This window comes from Phoenix dactylifera, chromosome 7 (genome assembly GCF_051530095.1).
Source record: "Phoenix dactylifera cultivar Ajwa chromosome 7, Ajwa_hap1_PhDact_Kaust_v1.1, whole genome shotgun sequence".
Lineage (NCBI taxonomy): Eukaryota > Viridiplantae > Streptophyta > Magnoliopsida > Arecales > Arecaceae > Phoenix > Phoenix dactylifera.
The window spans coordinates 33,270,242-33,289,419 of record NC_143196.1 but is presented as its reverse complement, the minus strand read 5'-3'; the positions used below and the strand labels follow the sequence as shown (position 1 = coordinate 33,289,419).

The following is a 19,178-nucleotide window of genomic DNA, read 5'->3' as shown; positions in this document are numbered from 1 at the left end:
AATTTGGAGGGGTAGCAGAAGTCTGGTTCCGGCATTTCACGCGGTTAGCCATTAAAACTTCTCGGAGGTTGACGCGAGAGTCAAGATAAAAGTGACTTGCTCTCCAGTACAGATGGAAAAGTTCATAGCAAATTACTGGTGTGAGGCTTGATAGATGTGACCAATCAGGTTACTTTTTCATATATTCCTTGTCAGAGCCAAAATTTTCTAAACGCAACCAAATTAGACCGGAAACGCGGAGCATCCAGTGCAATGTCTCTCGACAAACTCGAATCAAGCCAGAGATTGGAACTTAGACTTCCAGGCATCCCGTCTTATTGTTGAGGCAACACTTCTGATGGGAGACCCGAGGAATTTAGAGTTAGGAGACTTCACTTTAGAAATGAGTCAACGGTGTGCTAGTGCTGTAGCCTTCCTTATTTTCTTTTTCTCTCCATTGGTTTTTTGTAACCCTACTCGCTAAAATTCCTTAAGGCTATTTTATGCTTATTGTTTTCTGAAAAAAAAGAAAAAGGAATTTCTGATGCTGTCTCCTATGACTTATTACGTGTTCTCTATAACATTGTAACGTGCTTAAAATTAGTTACTTTTTTTTTCCGATCAGCCTAGGAGGACTACCTCCAGTTCCCCATTTTATTCTCTTTTTTTCTCCTTGTACTAACTTAATTTTTTTCTTTAATAAATTTGTTTAGCCACTCTGTGCCTACTGTTATCTTAAGACAAAATTTTGAGAGCAGGTCTATTGTGAAAGTATGGTCCACACATCTTAAACGCGCGAAGAAATAGGATAAGATAGGAGGATATATATCCAAGATCTTTCAAAGCTTTTATGCGGTTGGCTTTTCCTGGAGGTTGACACAAGAGTCAAGATGACACTGACTTACTCTTAAATATGAAAGGAAAATGGCAATTAGTAGTCTGATAGATGTGGCTGGCTTTTTTTTTGGGGGGGGGGGGGGTTTAAAAATGTGACTCGCTTTCAAGAGCTACTCTCTTTTTTAGAAAATAAGAGGCACATAGTGTCCACAAGAATTATTTCCACACATTCCAAATAGTCTGATAGAAGGATTGGGATAAGATGGGAGAAAATATTCATTTCTTTCAGTAAAGGACAAATTTGGAGGGGTAGTAGAAGTCGGGTTCTGGCATTTCACGCGGTTAGCTTTTGAAACTTCTTGCAGGTTGACGCGAGAGTCAGCTCTCCAGTACAGACGGAAAAGCTCATGGTAAATTACTGGTGTGAGGCTTGATAGATGTGACCTATCACGTTACTTTTCCACATATTCCTTGTCAGAGCTAAGAGCTAAGATTTTCTAAACGCAACCAAGTTAGACTGGACAAACTCCAAACAAGCCAGAGATTGGAAATTAGACTTTTCGGCATCCGTTGATGCAGCACTTCTGATGGGAGACCCGAGGAATTAGAGTTAGGAGACTTTACTTTAGAAAAATGAGTCAACGGTGTGCTAGTGCTGTAGCCTTCCTTATTTTCTTTCTCTCTTCATTGGTTTTTTGTAACCCTACTCACTGAAATTCCTTTAGGCTATCTTTTGCCTATTGTTTTCTGAAAAAAAAAAGGAATTTTCGATGCTGTCTCCTATAACTTATTACGTGTTCTCTATAACATTGTGACATGCTTAAAATTAGTTATATTTTACGATCAGCAGCAACTATGCTAAAAAAAAATCTTGCTTTTTCATCGCTTCACGGATTCACTCCGCCAACCTCATACTTCACCAAAAGGACGGCTAGAAAATACTTTTTTAGGTTCTTCATACAGGCTCGGACGTCCTCATCAAGCTAAAAGTTCAAATCCATTCAAATCTAATCACAAGCAACATGATCAGCCCATGGTCAGCTTCAACGAACTCATACTGCAGTGTTTCCTAGTCCACATAAGTTATGGGCCGAATTCGCTTTCATACCATTTTGTATCAATTCAGAAATTCATCCAAAGTGGCTAGCTGAAAGGTATTTTTATGGACTTCTTAATCCAGTATAAGTACCTAAGATCTTTCCAGCAAATAATCGAAGTGGGACTAAACACATATTTGTACGGGTCCTTATACTAAACCTAGAGAATTTCGAATGAATTTCAACCTTAGCTTAAATTTTAATTTTGGTGGATCAGATCGGGCCTACAACTTGAGCCCAACCCTATCCAAAACTTACTCGTTTGTGTCAATATACAACCCCCGACTTGGTTCATCGGGGCTTAACTATGTGGTGCTTTTTTTTCCACTCAGTCGAGGAGGACTGCGTCCTGTGTCCCATTTCCTTCTCTTTCTTTCTACTTGTACGAGCTTTATTTTTTTCCTAATTTTATAAATTTGTTTACCTACTCTAAACCTGCTATTCTCTAAGAAAAAATTTTTCCAGTATAGTGTCAAGGGTTGTATCCCTTTGTTCAGTCGGCCGAAAGGCTTGGGCTAAGGTGGAGAACATCACTCCACTTAGATTCTTTTACTAAAAAAAAAAAAAAAAAAATTGAGAGTAGTTCTATCGTGAAAGTGTGGTTCACACATGTAAATTCGAGAAGAAATGGGACAGGATAGGAGGACGTCCAGTTCTTTCAAGCCTTTCATGTGGTTGGCTTTAAAAATCCTTAGCGGTTGATGCGAGAGTCAAGGTGACACAAACTTGCTCTTCAATAAAAAGAAAAGCTTAATGGCAAATTAATGGTGCGAGGCAGGATAGATATGACTTGCTAAATAATGATACGTGACACAGTTTCGTTGGTTGTGCAAAGGTCACTGGATTCATCAGTCTTGCAATCAAAATGATTTCACTTGGAGCTTTTTGGCCCATCAAAGATTGCTCCATTTTATAATGTATTGTACCAACCCAAATTGAATAGTACGAAGCATACCATACCATACCGGTTCGGTACTGATACAAATAATGTACCGATACTCAGTGTGCTAAAAAAAAAGTTTGGAATCCAAACAGCGAACTTTGCTCCATTTTAAAGAAAAGAAAAGATATATCACGCTTGCATTCGCACTCCAAAATTTTTACGGTTTGGGTTGCAGAGATTTGCAGTCTGCCGTCTTATGCAAAAACCTTCTCTTTCATCCCAAATGGTTTTTCGTTCAAACTACTAAAAGTATTAGGAAAACAATTCACCAAAAACAAGCTTTCTAGCAAAATCTGTTGTCCGAATTAAGTGCCCTATTGTCCTTTTGGGTTTGTATTTCTATAGAGTTAAATACAAATTGTCATGAAAAGAACTGAAAGAACAAATTTTGGAACTTTCTTATTTTCTCTATATTTTTTTCTATAACTTGTGATGGGATTCCACATCACTTTTATTCTTTTTCTGAATGTTCTTCTTCCTATCTACTAAAATCCTTTTTTTCCCCACATTTTTATATTTTCTCTAATGTGCTCCATTTATGACCCATGCAGTGCCAACGTGCTAGTAGATAAACTTGCTACTAAATAGCAGCAGAATAAGCTAAATATGTAGATTTTTTTTCTTTTCATTATTGTGGTAGTATGAGTGTTCATGTAGTTGTGCTAATTTTCTTTCTTCCTTCGTTTTTGGTGGCTGGCAGACAAGTGGGCAAGTTTTATTGGAGGAAAGCATCGGGATCAGCCTCCGGTTCCATCTTCATGGCACTACTTTCCACCGAAAACGCCATACCCTAGTTAAAGATTCAGTATTGGAGCAAAGAGAGGACAAGTGAATTGCTATGCTTGCATGAAGGTTTAAATTGAAAAAAAAAAAAGAGACATTTCGAGGAACTTCTGGCATTCAAGAGAAATCTGTTCTCTCTCCCTCTAACACAGCCGAGCAGAGAGAGCTGCACGGTCCCAATCAGCTCACAAGGGAGCTCATTCTCTCCATTTCAACCACAGAGAGCTCACTGATACTGGATGTCCTACGACTCTCTATGCTTGGGAGTCCCTAACACAAGAACAACGCAGAAATAAAGTGATTTGACAGTCCCAACTAATTTCTCAAAGAAGGACAGTCTCAGCTGTGCAGTTGCAAGCAACACGCCCCTGCCCGGGCACATTATTCTTTTCCATTTCGTGTTATACTTTTCTTCCTCTTCCACGAGAATTTTCTTTTGTAATTCGTTGAAGGTTGACGTATAAGCGCAGTCTGATCGGACCAACACGCTGGGGATCTCATGCGCTCTTAAGTTTTAATGCTCAAGAATATCTGGTCCCAAATGCCCCACGTACTCTGATCAAGTTATAGAGAGTTGTCCAGAAAATGCCCAATGCTGTCTCATATGACCCAGTAAACTTATCATCATTTCGTCGGCAATTTCTTTTGTCCAGTGTTGCTGGAGACCTTCATGCTTTTTATACTTCAGAATATCTGGTCCCAAATGTCCCACATTATCTGATCAAGTTAGAGTAAGGGGGGGAGAAAAAAAATCCAGTGTTGTCTTGTTGGATGACTAGATAAACTTATCATCTTGGTTCTATTCCCAATCATCTTACCCATCTTTGGTACTGGAATCAGCCAACCATAAGTGTGATGAAGCTTGCTCTCCATCCTTCTGTAGTCAGCCTCCAATTATCAGCCATGAACTCTCTGCTTTCATTTCTCCTCCTCTCGAGTTTTGGATTGGGTGCCGGCCATACAAGATGTCGTAGTTCCTCTTGTGGAGAACTCCGTATCAGCGACCCTTTCCGCCTTAAAGGCGATCCAGCTTACTGTGGGTTGCAGCAGTACCAATTAGTCTGCGACGGTAACAAAACTATTTTGGATTTGAATCCAGGAAAGTATTATGTCACTGAGATTTCATATAATGATTCTACCTTCTCAGCCGGGACCTTACAAGTCGTGGATGATAGCTTAGCCAGTGGCAATTGCGGTCTTCCTCCCCATTCTCTGTCATACTCTATGTTGGAAGGGGCGGGATACTATTCAGCGGGACAGTTATGGGCTAGTTTTGTGAATTGTACGAGGATGATCAAGAACGACATGTATTTGCCAGTTTCTTGCCTAACCGGGAACAACACATTTGTCTATGTTATAGTTTCAGAATCTGCATATGAACTAAAGGTTCCTTGAACCTTTCTGTGCGTATTCAGCTATGTTTCCTATCACTGCTGCTCCCATAAACAACTCAGCATTAGAAGTTATCAAACTCTTTCAAAAGGGCTTTACTCTGATTTGCATGAGTGATCGGTCAATATCACTCCACGCGTGTCTGAGAGATGCCAAAAGGTGAGCAGAGCCACCATATGTTTTAAATTTCTTTTGAATCAAGCTCTACTTGAATCTGCACAATCTTCCATTGGGTTGTAGTCCGATAGTCTTCTTGGCAGTTTGCTTTAACAAAACATAACAAGAAAAGGATTTCTACTGCTCTGTGGTCTTGTCCTTTTCCTCTCTGCCATGCTGATATTTTTTTCTTCACATGTTATGCAGCATGTTTTATGAGCAAAGTTCCAGCAATCGAATTCTTTCTCAAATTTCCACCCTAGTCTACGGTGAGATGTATTTCTTAGGTTGCTTGACGTATTACTTTAGTGAGAGCATGACTTTCGGAATTGCAGCAGCTTTGGTGATATTATTACTAATTATGCAGCTACTGATGGGTAAGACTCCTCATTTCCTCAAATGTTTCCGTCACCAATTATATTGTTTAAAGATTTTGACATCCACTTATAACTTATTTGCAGTATTGGCATTATTGGGGAGGTGTGTTTGTGCACCGCTGGCGGTTTACCTTTTCCTTGCCTACAAATTCTGGAGCACGCGAGTGTCCATCGACATTGTTGAGAAGTTTCTCCGAAACCAGCGGACCTTGACACCGACAAGGTATGCCTACACCGACATCATTGCGATCACAAACCACTTCAAGGAGAAATTAGGGCAAGGAGGCTTTGGGTCTGTTTTCAAAGGAAAACTCGCAGGCGGCCATCTGGTCGCCGTGAAGATGTTGGGCAACTCAAAATGCAACGGAGAAGAATTCATTAATGAAGTCTCCACCATTGGTCGGATACACCATGTGAACATAGTGCAGCTTGTTGGGTTCTGTTCAGAGGGATCCAAGAGGGCCCTCGTCTATGAGTGCATGCCTAATGGCTCACTGGACAAGTACATCTTCTCCTCAAATAGAACCGGCGCTCGTCCTTTTACATTGGAGAGACTCCACAAGATAGCCCTAGGCGTGGCTCGGGGCATCGATTACCTGCATAGGGGATGTGATGTACAAATTCTACACTTTGACATCAAGCCCCACAACATCCTCCTAGGCCATGACTTCGCTCCCAAGGTTTCAGATTTTGGACTGGCAAAGTTGTACCCGAAGGACTATAGTTTACTGCCCAGGAGTGCTGCCAGAGGCACAATAGGTTATATAGCTCCTGAATTGATATCTAGGAGTTTTGGTGTTATATCTCACAAGGCTGATGTCTACAGTTTTGGAATGCTACTGATGGAAATGGCAGGTGGGAGGAGGAACGCGGATCCACGACCAGGGTGTTCAAGCCAGGATTATTATCCTTCATGGATATACGATAAACTCATTCACGAAGGAGAGCTCAAAATCGATAACTCTTTTGAGATCTCGAACGTAGAGAGGAAGTTGTGCATGGTGGGCCTGTGGTGCATTCAAATGAGATCATGCGATCGCCCCTCAATGAGCGAAGTTGTGGAAATGCTGGAAGCTGATGCAGATAGTTTGAAAATCCCACCCAAGCCTTTCCTTTCCCCAGAGGAACCCATTTCTGTAGCATATTCCCACCAGGATTCGTCTTCAACTGAGTTATCTATCATCCCAGAACATGAATGACTTTCCCTTGACATGGTTCTACTTTGTCTTAATTACAAGGAATAGGAAAGCAATGGAGGAGCCATCCATTCTGATCTCATCTCGAAGATAATCTGGGTTCCAAGATTGCATGAGATTTGTGCGAGGAAGGACTTTGTAGAAGCTAAAAAAAGCTCATACTATTTTCTCTACTTGTTTCTTCAAAAAAGGGATAAAGAGCTACCCATTCATGTGATTGAAGCATTCTTTTCTCCGTGAAATTTTATACAATATATAGTTCTGAATGATCTCATAGTTGCAAGTAGTGAATAATTTGAATGTGGTTTTATCATATTTAGGTGAAAATGACAACAGTTAATCTCATATCTGAACTGAAAATACGATGTTACCAAAAAGGGTGAAAAGATGCGGTGTAATAAGCACTAAATTGCATGCAAGGTTCTGAAGGCACAATAACGTCTAATAAGGAAGAAAACTTTGCTGAACTTCGTTGCTTGCAACTCCGATTCTCTCTTTTCATGTCGATCGAGAACACAAGCCCGTCTCCTTTGAGGATGTCCAGGAGACTCTGGTAGGTTTTGAGGATGTCCATCCAAAGAAAGTTAAAATCCTTTTAGAGGGGACAGTTCAATTGTTCCAACTCTCTTCTCCATCATCATCTTCAAATATCTTCCGTTTTTCACTTTTATTATTTATTTATTTATCTTTTCAATGACTTTTCTTTCTTTCACGCGAATTATAATTACTACTGTTGCTATGGCCTCGCCATAATGGAGCTGCTGTCAGGACCCTTGTGGGCGTGTGTTTAGTTCCACATCGGTTATTCGGTGGGTAGATCTTGAGTACTCATACAGGATCAAGGAACCCAAAGCATACCTTCCGGCTAGTCATTTTGGGTAAAATTCTAAGTTATTACAAATGGTATCAAAGCAGATCTGGCTCATAACCTAGGTGAATTAGGGGACACTATAGCACGGATCCATTAGGGCTGACCATGGGCCGATCATAGTGTTTACGATTAGATTTAAATGGATTTGAACCCTTAGTCTGACGAGGATGTTAGGGCTTGAATGGGGAGAGAATGTCAGGACCCGTGTGGGCATGTGTTTAGTCCCGCATTAGTCATTTGGTGGGTAGATCTTGGGTACTTATACAAGATTAAGGAATCCAAAGAATATCTTTCGGCTAGCCATTTTGGGTGAGGTTTTGAGTTGGGCTTGTAGACAAATATTGCGAGTCAATTTTTTAATACAAGCAGTTTAGGCTCACGCGCTTTCTCCCAAAATAAAAAAGCAAAAAAGAAAAAACTAAAAATTTGATTTCTTTGCCTTCTTAACTTCCATTTCTTTTCTAATGTTCACACAAAGTTTGAAGAAGAAATGCTGGACAAACAATGCTTTGAACTTGGACTTTGTCATCAAGAGGCATATTGCTGCAAAGGGCATCAAAAATTTTATAGTGCCAGTCCTGGAGAATATCTAAAGCTAAGAAACATGTTAAGCAGTGATTAGTGGAAGCAATCGTCTCCGTTATATTTGTGGAAAATCTTCATGTAGGATTGTCATACTTGATACTCTCTATATTCTGATGGAGCCCACCTAGTAGGAATAATACTTGATGGTCACAGTTATGCATGGCCGTGGATACAATTATCTCTACGGGTCAATGATGGAGTCAATTACCAACTGGTCCAGTCTGGCTGCGGATCATTTTTTTCCTTTTATTTGAATGGACCAAGAGGAAAGAGAACCTTCCCTATAGTTTATTTAGTACATAAGAAAAATAAGGCAGAAATTTAGAGAAGAATCCAAGAAGAAGAAGAGGGTCCCTCCTTTACAGTGATCTTAGGAATTGGCAGCTAGTTCGCAGCAGGTTTTAGAACTGACTGGGTATTTGAGAGGTAAGTTGGTGTCCCTCCTGTGCTTTAGTATTATATAAATTTCCCCAAAGCTGAAAACATTGCAGAAGTTTGTTGGAGAAAAAAGAAAGAAAGAAAGGAAAGATTCCAGGAGTCTATGCAGATCAGTGTTTGGAGAAGATTGCAGCAGGCTGCAGGTCAATTATGACCAAATGATTTTAGTCATTGCAAAGCCAAAGGAAAACACTCAACCCTGATAAGATCCCTTCTGGAGCTAAAAGCAGGTTCCTCCATTTCTCCTTTAGCCCCTTACATGGCTGCGTCTTGGCTCGTAAGTATGCTCTTCTTTCTTGTCCTTCAAGATGGAAACAAGATGACCCTAGGGGATAAAGAAGAAGATTTTTTCAAAGCTTGCCCACCATCCAAGTGCGGAGGCTTGGAGATCAGATATCCCCTGCGACTGACGACTCGTCCTCCGTCCTGCGGTGCACGAGGCTTGATTCTTTCATGCTCTGGCAACTACACCCTCCTCTCCCTCTCCCATTCAAGCTCCTATAAAGTGACTAATATAAACTATGCCTTCGGTCAAATAGCGATCAATGTTGGAGAAGCATGGGTTCGCTGCCCACTGCAAAATCTCAGCTCCATCAAGCTCACTTCGCCGGTGTACGAGCCTCATTTTACCCAGACAATTAGTTTGGTAGGCTGCTCAAAAAGACAAACAAAAATTCTTGGAATGATTGGTCCAATATCATGGCTCAGCGGTGCAGGTTATTATATTTATGCTGCAAATGTAGAAATGCCTATGGACAACCTACCCTTCGATTGCATGGTGGTTTCAGCAGGTGTCGAGATCCCCACCTCTCTCTACGAAGCGTCAGCAATTGATTTCATAGAGAGGGGAGAGCTAACCCTTGATTGGTCTATTCCTGAGATCAGTGATAAATGCAAGGCCTGCGAAGCTGAAGCAAAGCGCTGTGCAGGAAACGAAGTCTACTGCAACACTCATGGTGAGCTACCTTTTTCCTGTCTGCAACTACAAATATTTGGGATGATTGCCTGCTAGTTTTTCTGCTTTAAAGTCCTGAAATATTTTGCAATGACCCTTAATTATATAGGTAATGAGAGAAAAAAAAATTAAAAAAATGCCTTCAAATGAAGTGAATTCATCATATTCAATAGACATAAGCCTAAGGTGTAAATCACTTTTGCTTATTTCAAAAAAAAATTCTGAAATATGAGACAAACAGTCAATGTGTCCTTTACTTGGATGTCTAGATGTTACAACAGTGAGGTTTCAATCCATTCAATTCTGCTGATAAAGAAAGAGAACATATCTTCTCTTCTCTTCTTAGGCAGATGTCTTCCAACTGATTGAACCCTTACCCATATTGGAGGATCCAATCAGCTGGCGAAGTTTTACTTTTGAATAAGCCTTCTCCAGGAGGTGCTTTTTTAAAATATCAATGTTTCTCTTCTCTATATTCTTTGCCTATAGGTTATAAATTAATCTACCCAACATGTGCTTATTGATTGTAATGTTCTGCCTAGCTTTCACCGTATTACCTTGTCTGCATGCCTCTCATACTTCAACTAGCGCTCATTAGATGGTCTATGATTTCTTATCAAAATGTTGCAAAAACTAATTTAGCTATATCTACAATTCGGAATTCACTGCTTCCCTCTTCTTCTTTTTCTTTGACAAAATATGGAGGAAGTGAGAAACTTTGCCAATGCTTTATTAGAAGCACTGATTCTTTCATAAACATTTTTGCAGGTTCAAAAGTCAAGCTCATTACAGGTGAGTTCTCATGAAATCTTATCTAATTTGCTCGGAAGAAAACACTCCATTTGAATCATCCACTTTTTTATTAAAAAGAAACATTTAATGAGGAAAAACTATCTAATGATAGATTGGCGAAGATCTACAAATCTGAATCATAAGATCTGTTCCTAAAAAATTCCATTTGGCCTTTACATATCGCATACATAGCCACAACGAAGAGGAAGGTTGTCCAACTTTAGTTTAGTGCTGGTCTTGATCCATAGGTTCGTAGGCCAGATGCGGAGCATTCTTCAAGGCATACAACAAAAAATAACCTTCATTTTCCCTAGTATGGAGCATAGCATGATCGATACAATCCATCCTAAGGAGACGCATATGCTAATTATTTGTTTTTTGTTTTTATCCAGGCATATTGACTGGTGCAATTGTTACACTTGTATTAGCAGCTCTTATTCTACTCTACATTTTCAGAAAGTCAGATACAGAAAAAGAAACACAATTGAAGGTAGAACGGTTTCTAGCAATGTACAAGACCACGAAACCCACTCGATACACTTTTGTAGAAGTTAAGAAGATGACAAGAAGGTTTAAGCATAAATTAGGTCAAGGTGGATTTGGAAGTGTGTACAAAGGGGAGTTGCCAAACGGAATTCCTGTTGCAGTTAAGATGCTTGAGAAGTCTAAAGGGGAGGGAGAAGAGTTCATCAATGAAGTAGCCACCATTGAAAGAATTCACCATGTCAATGTGGTGCGCCTCCTGGGATTTTGCTCCGAAAGAACAAGGCATGCACTTGTATATGAATTCATGCCTAATGAATCACTAGAGAAGTATATTTACTCTAGAGAAAAAACACGAGCTCATGAATCATTTTGCATCGAAAAGTTGCTAGAAATAGTGAAAGGTATTGCTCGGGGTATTGAGTATTTGCACCAGGGATGTGATCAACGGATCCTACATTTCGACATCAAGCCTCATAACATTTTGTTGGACTATGACTTCAACCCGAAGATCTCAGATTTTGGTCTTGCAAAGCTATGCTCAAGGGATCGCAGCATCATTACCATGACAGCAGCTAGGGGCACAATGGGCTACATTGCACCTGAAATGTACTCTAGGAACTTTGGAACAGTTTCTTATAAATCAGATATATATAGTTTTGGAATGTTGATATTGGAAATGGTGGGAGGCAAGAAGAGCAAGGATCCCGAGATTGAGAATCAGAACGAAGTTTATTTTCCAGAAAAGGTATATGAATGGATAGTCCATGGACAAGATCTGGGACTGGATACGGAGATGAACGGAAGAGAAGAAGAGATTGTGAAAAAGCTTGCTATAGTAGCACTCGGGTGCATACAGTGGAGAATCCGGCAGATCGTCCCTCCATGACAAGGGCAATTCAGATGCTGACAGGGGATTTGCAAAGCTTACAATTACCCCCAAAACCTTTCATTTCCTCATCTGATCAATAGAATTGTACGATTCTAAATGAAGTATAGATGCCAACAATGCAATTTAAAGGACATATTTGTTTTGTAAACAGATTCATAGGATATCCTATGACATATCATTAGCATTACTCGAATTTTCACCATCTATCTTGAATTTGTTCACCATATTTTAAATATTATGCTTTCTCAAGATTTAAGTTTAGAGATTCATGTGCACCTGAGTCTGTAACATGTCCTTTCTCTCACACACGGAGAGAGAGAGAGAGAGAGAGAGAGAATCTAAATTATCTTTCCCACTCTTCTTCCTAAGCCTAAAGATTAGTATGTGAATAAGTGCATCTTTTCCTGCTATGATGGGGTTTTATTAAGTTCTACAGAATTATCACGACTTTAGACTTCCAATAGTCATTGTGATTATGATTATTATCTAAAAAAAGAATTTCAGATCTTGCCCTGTTCTTGTCTTTGTCAGGTGGTTTGGCTGTCTTTGGTGCTCCTTATGTCACTGGTCAGTCGGAGCTTGGAGCACCACTGGCCATACTCCATTCTCCTCTCCTTTTTAATTTTTTTGAGGGGAAAGGGAAGCTGGAAACTACCCTTCTTTTATTAGAAAAATATATATAGGAGAATTTACAAAAGACTTAGGAGAGAGTGAGAAGAAGTCGAACAAAACAGATTCATACAGACACATCTGAGTGTCCGGAATGGACCCGATTCCTGTAAACAGATAGCAGCAAATGGATAGACCAGGCTTCAGAAGAGAATTATCATCTGCCGACAGAGTCAAAGCAGAAAAATTTGGAGAGCTACAAACAGACTTAAAAAAAAAACAAGGGAACTGCAGGGATCATGCAGAAGTACCCGGCCATTGTACCGCAGGTAGCAGATTCTTGAGTTGATTCCAGAGTGCGCGGTGACCTGCAGCCTTCTTTACAGAGCAAAGACACTCTCAGGCTTTTGCAGAGGACTGAACAGATAGAGCTACTTCTGTTAAGGAAAATTCTTTGATTCCTTTCCTGCCACACCTGCCAAAACAGAGCCATTGGCAACTGGTCCCAAGCTATTCTCCAATTTTCGCGGATTTTCTTTAGCCTCCAGGAGGTCCGTAGAGAGTAGAAATTTGAAGGCCAACCCCTTATGTTCAAGCAAGTCTTCAAAATGATCCAGATGCTTTTAACAAAAAGGCATTTATGAAGAAGGTGAGAGATTGTCTCAGCGGCACAGCCGCACAAAGGACAACCGGCACTCACCGACCAGTCCTTCTTATCATTGAGCCAAAAAAGACTAATCTTTTAAGAAACCACTGCCTTCCAGGTGACCTTGTAGTGAGGACAAATCAGTCCACCTCTGTTAATGAAAGAAAGGTAGGAGCTCGCAGTAAAAAATCCATGTTGCGCGAGTTTCTAAACAGGGAATCCGTTACTCTTGAGGGTCTGATATTAGCAAGAAGTTCCAGTAATTGCACATCTTGCGCTGATTGGGACTGCATCAGGGGGCCTCTTAACTCTGACATTCCACTTAGCCTTTCTCCAACTCCATAAACAAGCAACTGAGACATTGGGCTTAATCACTCCAGTGTGCAGCTCATCAAACAATAGAGCAAGAGGAACCGGGCCTAACCAAGAATCTTCCCAAATATGATATTTTTACCACCCCCAACTCTTCTCCTTTTTCAAATTCCCAGCCTTAAATAAGAAAGCTGAATATGAAGCGCTTATTATTGGGATTAAGCTTTCTAAACAGTTCGGTGTTCCGCAATTGAAGGTCTTCAGTGACTCCTAATTAATTGCCGGCCAAGTGCGAGGATCAAATATCCGCGTTGGGGAAGAGCACCCATGTTTCCACGCAGTGTTTTCCCTCATGGCTTTGCCCTTTAAAAGGTACCTCTGAAAAGAAAAGAGTCACCCTCCATTTAAGGCACAGCCCTCTTCGTCACTCAAGCAGTATGACACTAAAATCCCAGGATCCGCTCCCCCTCAGCAGCACTATTGCCTCACTATTTTGATTTAGGCATTGAAGGATCCTCTGCCAGAAATTTTTCAGTAAGCGGACTTTTTGCAAGTCATCATCGGAGAAGACCAGCTCTTCCACACATCGGTCGCCTCGTTCAGTTCGATTCTTACGGATTTCAGAGCAAGCCGAGGAATACTCCGACTTCAATCTAGGATTCAGCGGCAACTGGGTTGAAGAGTTGGTATTTTATTATCTAGTATTAAATGGCAAACTTCTGTTCATGAGCAGCAATTTAAAGTACGATAGATGATGGGTGCAAAGATGCCCTCCCTGGTGACACGTACGAGCTCCCGTAGAATCCCTGTTTGGAACCAAACACCGAATCACCTCCCACGTCAGCAGGGTAAGAGAACCCAAAGCTATCCCCAGCCACGTGCGAATCTTTCCTCTCCCGTTGACTCCGAACCCTTGCAGTTATTTCTAAAAATGATATGGATGCCGAACCCCACCGACCCTAAGTTTCCTAAAACGTCACCATTCCCATCCGACGGCCACAAACACCCCATCCCACCATCCCTCGTCACATGGTGGGACCCTGACCCAGCACCCTAATCGCAACGCGATCCGTAGAAGGCGTCGGGTTGTATCTTTCGCACCTTCCACGGGTCCCGTAGAAGGCGTCGGGTTGTATCTTTCGCACGAAAGAATGATTCGCCTTCTTTCGTGACGCCAACCGTTAGATCTCCCAATAGTTACTTCGCGATCCGTGCAGGCGGATGAAAAAAAGTTCGCCGCGGGCGCGATCCAGTGGTTGGATCCATCGTTCTTCGCTCGGAAGATACAACCCCTCCCTTCCCCCCTTCCCATTACGACAGCTCCACCCGCCAAATTCATCGGGCCCACCACTGCTTTTTTTGTTGACACGTACACTAAATCCTCATCGAGATTCGTGCACAAGGAAGCATAAGTCCTCCATCGACACGTGCGCCGTGACACTTGGAAGCCGGTGGGGTCACCAGGCCATTGATAGGAGAGGGGTGAGGATAAAGGATAAGGTCCTTTGAAACTATGAATGTGGATTCTTCCGTTGCGTTTCCACCTTTCTCTCCCCTTTGTTTAAAATATTCTTTTAGCCTTCTCTTCTTCTCTTTCCCCTACGTCATTTTTTTCTAAAGCAAGTTGCCATGTCCCTCACGAAATTGCCCGGCAGACATTATGGCATGGCCCATGCTTTTAATTGCGCTAAAGAGAACATTGAGGAGCTCGGTTAAAGACGTCAACGAAGCCACACCAAGGTAAGACCTCTCACACGTAGCCAAATGTTTGGTGATAGCTTGCTAAAGTGACATGAACATTTATTTAACATAATCATCATATCATAATGGCACAACCATCACTTATAATCCACTCTAATGTTCTACCTAAAATACAAGTGCAATTTTTTTATTATCGATGACCTTTTGAATGTAACTAGTAAAGGAATTAAAATGAGTGAGTTGAAATATACTACCTAAATTCCATGACATCAATCCCACAATAGGTAGCCCACGCGAAAGGTGAGATGCTAATAACCCCATCACCAGCATCAATACTAGGCAAGTTATTCTTATTGATGAACTTTTAGCTGAATATAATTAATTATTTATTAAGCACTCATTAGTTACAAATCGAGGACATTATTTGTTTTTATTGTTAATGCGTAGTGGCCATCATGTATGTTGCTGTCGCCTTTCGAATACATGCTTTTGTCACTGATTATATTTTATTTTTAAGAAAAAAATGGCCCCTTTTTTTGGAATGTTGAATTGTTACTCCCAGCCTAATTATTGTTGAACACCAAATGCGTGACTAACAACAATGCCTCTTTTGCCACTATGCACCTCAACAGCACTCAAAAAACTAAAGGCTTCTCCAATTGGAGTAAGGACCAACCTATGTGCAATCAATTCCAGGTTGGGGTCTTCAGTCTTACTTGCCATAGGTTGCATAAGCTGCAATCTTCTAATCTAGTGAACAGATGTGTCAATAGAGAGTAGATAAGAGAGAAGCATTCAGCTGTTCAAGCTTTGTAAAATCAAACACACTATGCTAATCAGAACAAAAAAATGAGGGTCATCCACAGTTGATGAAAAAAAAGGAGTCAGTCACACAAATATAGACCAACTTTTCCATTGGTCCCTAAAACGGTTACTGAGTAGGTAGGAAAGACCATGAGGATTGTACCGACTAGAAGAAGACGACCCTTTCCTAACCCTCTACTGTGCTACCAATAAAAACACGCTCTGCTATAAATAGTGGGGAAGGGAGGAGTTCTTTGTTACCTGAGGACTTTTTCACATCCCTTATGCCCCTGTAGCTATTACCATTCTCCACCACCTTTATAGCTCCCTTCATGCTATGTCTTCCACCTCTCTGTCTCTTTTTTATCCCCTCTATGATATCGGTAGGAGGCAAGGGAGGCTTGTGGTGATGCTGCTGACAGAAGATAGAGAGCACATATGATGAGATGCATGGTGCTCCGCATCTCACTCCTCTGTGCTCTCTATGCTTCTGTCATCACCTTAGCCCCTTTTCTCATTTTAATCTGTCAAGTTGGAAACTGACTTGGTTGTTGTTTGTGTTCATATTTTGGCAGATGAGAGCAGGAGGACTTACATCCAGAGGGTGCTTGAGGGCTAACGTTGAGGTTTGAGTTGAGGTTTTTGTTAGTGGAGTGTCGATTGTTTGATATGGAAATCACTGCTATGCTTTGGTTGTTCATTTGTTCGGCATTTTGGAAGGGATGTGTTCGATTTTCTTCTATAATATGAGAACAATTTTGTGAGAGAAATATATGAAAATAAATATGATTCTTTGGTTCTGCAGCATATATAGCTTTCTTGGATGGGTCTTCTTTTAAAAAGCTCTTCCAGTTTCATGTTCGAGAATGATATTCTTTTGTTAATGTTCCTTCGTAAAATTGTAAAAATAAACAGATCTGATTCGTATTTCTCCATCCATAATATAATTACACAGACATAGTTAAGAGATCCTACTCTACCCAAATCTTGCATGCATGATCCGAATTTTTTTGTTGTCACCCTAAAAATTCATGCAAATTAATAGTTGATTCAAACCAAAAATACCTTTTGAATTTCTTATCGTAGAAAATTTATTTTTGTAGATTTATTGAATCTTTTAAGTTGTTCAAATCAAATGAAAATGAGGATAATGGATGATTAATGTGATGGCACCAAATTCTTGTGAGGTTTGGTTTCGCGTGCATTGCTGAGCGTTTTTGTTTTAGGTGAAGGGAAAGTTGGGTGGATGGATTTGAAATGGAAGCATGATGGCTTTCTTTTCTTATGCATGTCCTCACTTCTCTCTCCCTGGCCCATCCACCATGAGAACTGGGGCATTTAATAATTATACGCATACGAATACTTATTCACCACCGAGAAATAGGGAAATTTATAGAAATAGGAATGGGTGGTTCTAGCTTTTTGAGCTTAATGGGCTTGGGCTTGCGGTCATGCTTAGTTTTCGTATGTGAATAGACAGAGATGGCTTTGCATGACCAATGGGATTAAGGTTGGGTTTGGCATTTTGGGTTTCACAAAGGACTTGTATCAAGTGTTAGGTTTATGAACATTTATAGACCATGACTAAGGTTGCACTTTCAAGTTTTAATTTGTTTGTGTCGTTATGAATAGGCTTCGAAATATGGGCTTGGGTTCGTTGTTGACTGGGATGTAAGTGTACAAGGATAGTTTAAGTCATGGATTGTATTTGGCATGTTAAATTTTGTTACGGGTTATAAGTGAGTAATCTTTGGTTTTGGGTTAGTGAAAAAAGATTACGGTATTTTACGTTTGCTGTGCGGTATGGTTTATAAGTCCGTTCGAAAACTATAGCTATAAAGAATAGGCCAATTATTAGACCCATAAGAGCTACCTACAAACATCTTTTTTGTTTTCTTCTTTCTGGGATCTAAACCTTTGCGCAATCTACCAGCATCCACAGACTCATTCTTGCTAATACCATACTTCTTCCCCTATGCTGAGTGGGTGGTCAAGAGAATTGATAAAAGATAAGCACAATTACGAAGCCCAGTCCCAATAAATTGTGGTTGAATTAATTAATTAATAAATCTTGTTATGCCGATTAATCTTACGGCAAAACTAGTGGGATGTTATTATAGAACGTGATTTTGTCTGCAAATCCATTGCAGCACGCAGTCATGGACCTAAACAGGCCATTCATTGAATTCTAACTCGCTTATTTCTTGCCGAGCTAAAGAAATCAACTCTAAGCTTTCGCCTACGTTGAGACAAGACCCAAGCATTTTCTGGATTCAACCTGGCTAAAAAGGATCTATGGACCGGACCACACCATGTCCGCCCAACGTTCCAGACCAGTCGGTCGATCACGAGCATCAACTACCTCACCTTTCAAACCGGCTGGTCAAAAAGACAGCCGTGTCAAAATCCCCGACCCTTCTTCCAACACCATTATATAAGAAGGCACGAATCAATATGGAAGCCATCTCTCTACGCAATCTTCAGTCAAACACTCTCATGGATCCCCGCAGGCACCCTCCGCCGCCTCCCGGTCCCTTTGCTCCTCCACCGCCAGGTGCTTATGCTCCACCGCCACCAGGACCATGGCAGCCCGGTCCGAGCCCCTTCGCTGCGCCGCCGCCGCCGCCGCCACCAGGCCCACCTGGCCCCCCTCCACCACCTGCCTTCTTCGATCCCTACGCGCCGCCTCCGCCAGGCCCACCGCCGCCGGGGCCTTACCCTCCACCGCCACCACGTTATTAATGAACAAAGCAGCCGCTTATGCCTCAACAAAGCAACGTCCACAATCAGGAGGAGCAAACGCGAAAAGTTGGAATAGATTGTTGTTGTTTAGGAGGGAATGATAGAAGTATTTATGTGAATAAATGAGGAGGCTATACATGATTGTATTACTAATGGATGGTTGCATGGTTGGATGATATTTGTCCCGTTTCGTTTTGGTTATGTTAATACCAGTATCTGACTCCTGCTTTGTACGTGATTTATGTAATAAAAGGTGGAGTGCCAATCCAAAGGTATTATGGAGCTTTGTTCGGTTCTTGTTCTCGTCTTTTCTGGCTTCTGTCCTGAATGACAAGCTTAGAAAGGAAAACTCGGGGTGCTTCACGCCATCCAGCTTTCCATCTTATCCTGTCCCTGCCCTCCCCTGTTCCCTATATTAGTGGATCGACAAAGGGTTTCCAATCGATCATCAGACAAATTGGAGGAGTAAATTGTTAAATCTATTTCCAATTGGTCTCGATGATTTTCTTTATGACCTAATCTTCTTATTCATATGGTAAATATTTAGACATGGATTGGTTATAAAAAGGATGCACATACAAAAAAGAA

General features: G+C 41.0%; 2 pseudogenes across 2 annotated transcripts; both read left to right on the top strand.

Moving 5' to 3' along the window:
• Nucleotides 1-4,350: 4,350 nt before the first annotated feature.
• LOC103697167 (rust resistance kinase Lr10-like) lies at nt 4,351-6,915 on the top strand (annotated as a pseudogene). Its single transcript, XR_015967556.2, has 4 exons — nt 4,351-4,708; nt 4,787-5,190; nt 5,395-5,564; nt 5,649-6,915. The product of XR_015967556.2 is annotated as a rust resistance kinase Lr10-like (transcript).
• Nucleotides 6,916-8,913: 1,998 nt separating this feature from the next.
• LOC108510665 (rust resistance kinase Lr10-like) lies at nt 8,914-11,996 on the top strand (annotated as a pseudogene). Its single transcript, XR_015967555.1, has 3 exons — nt 8,914-9,610; nt 10,378-10,401; nt 10,794-11,996. The product of XR_015967555.1 is annotated as a rust resistance kinase Lr10-like (transcript).
• The last annotated feature ends 7,182 nt before the right edge of the window (nt 11,997-19,178 follow it).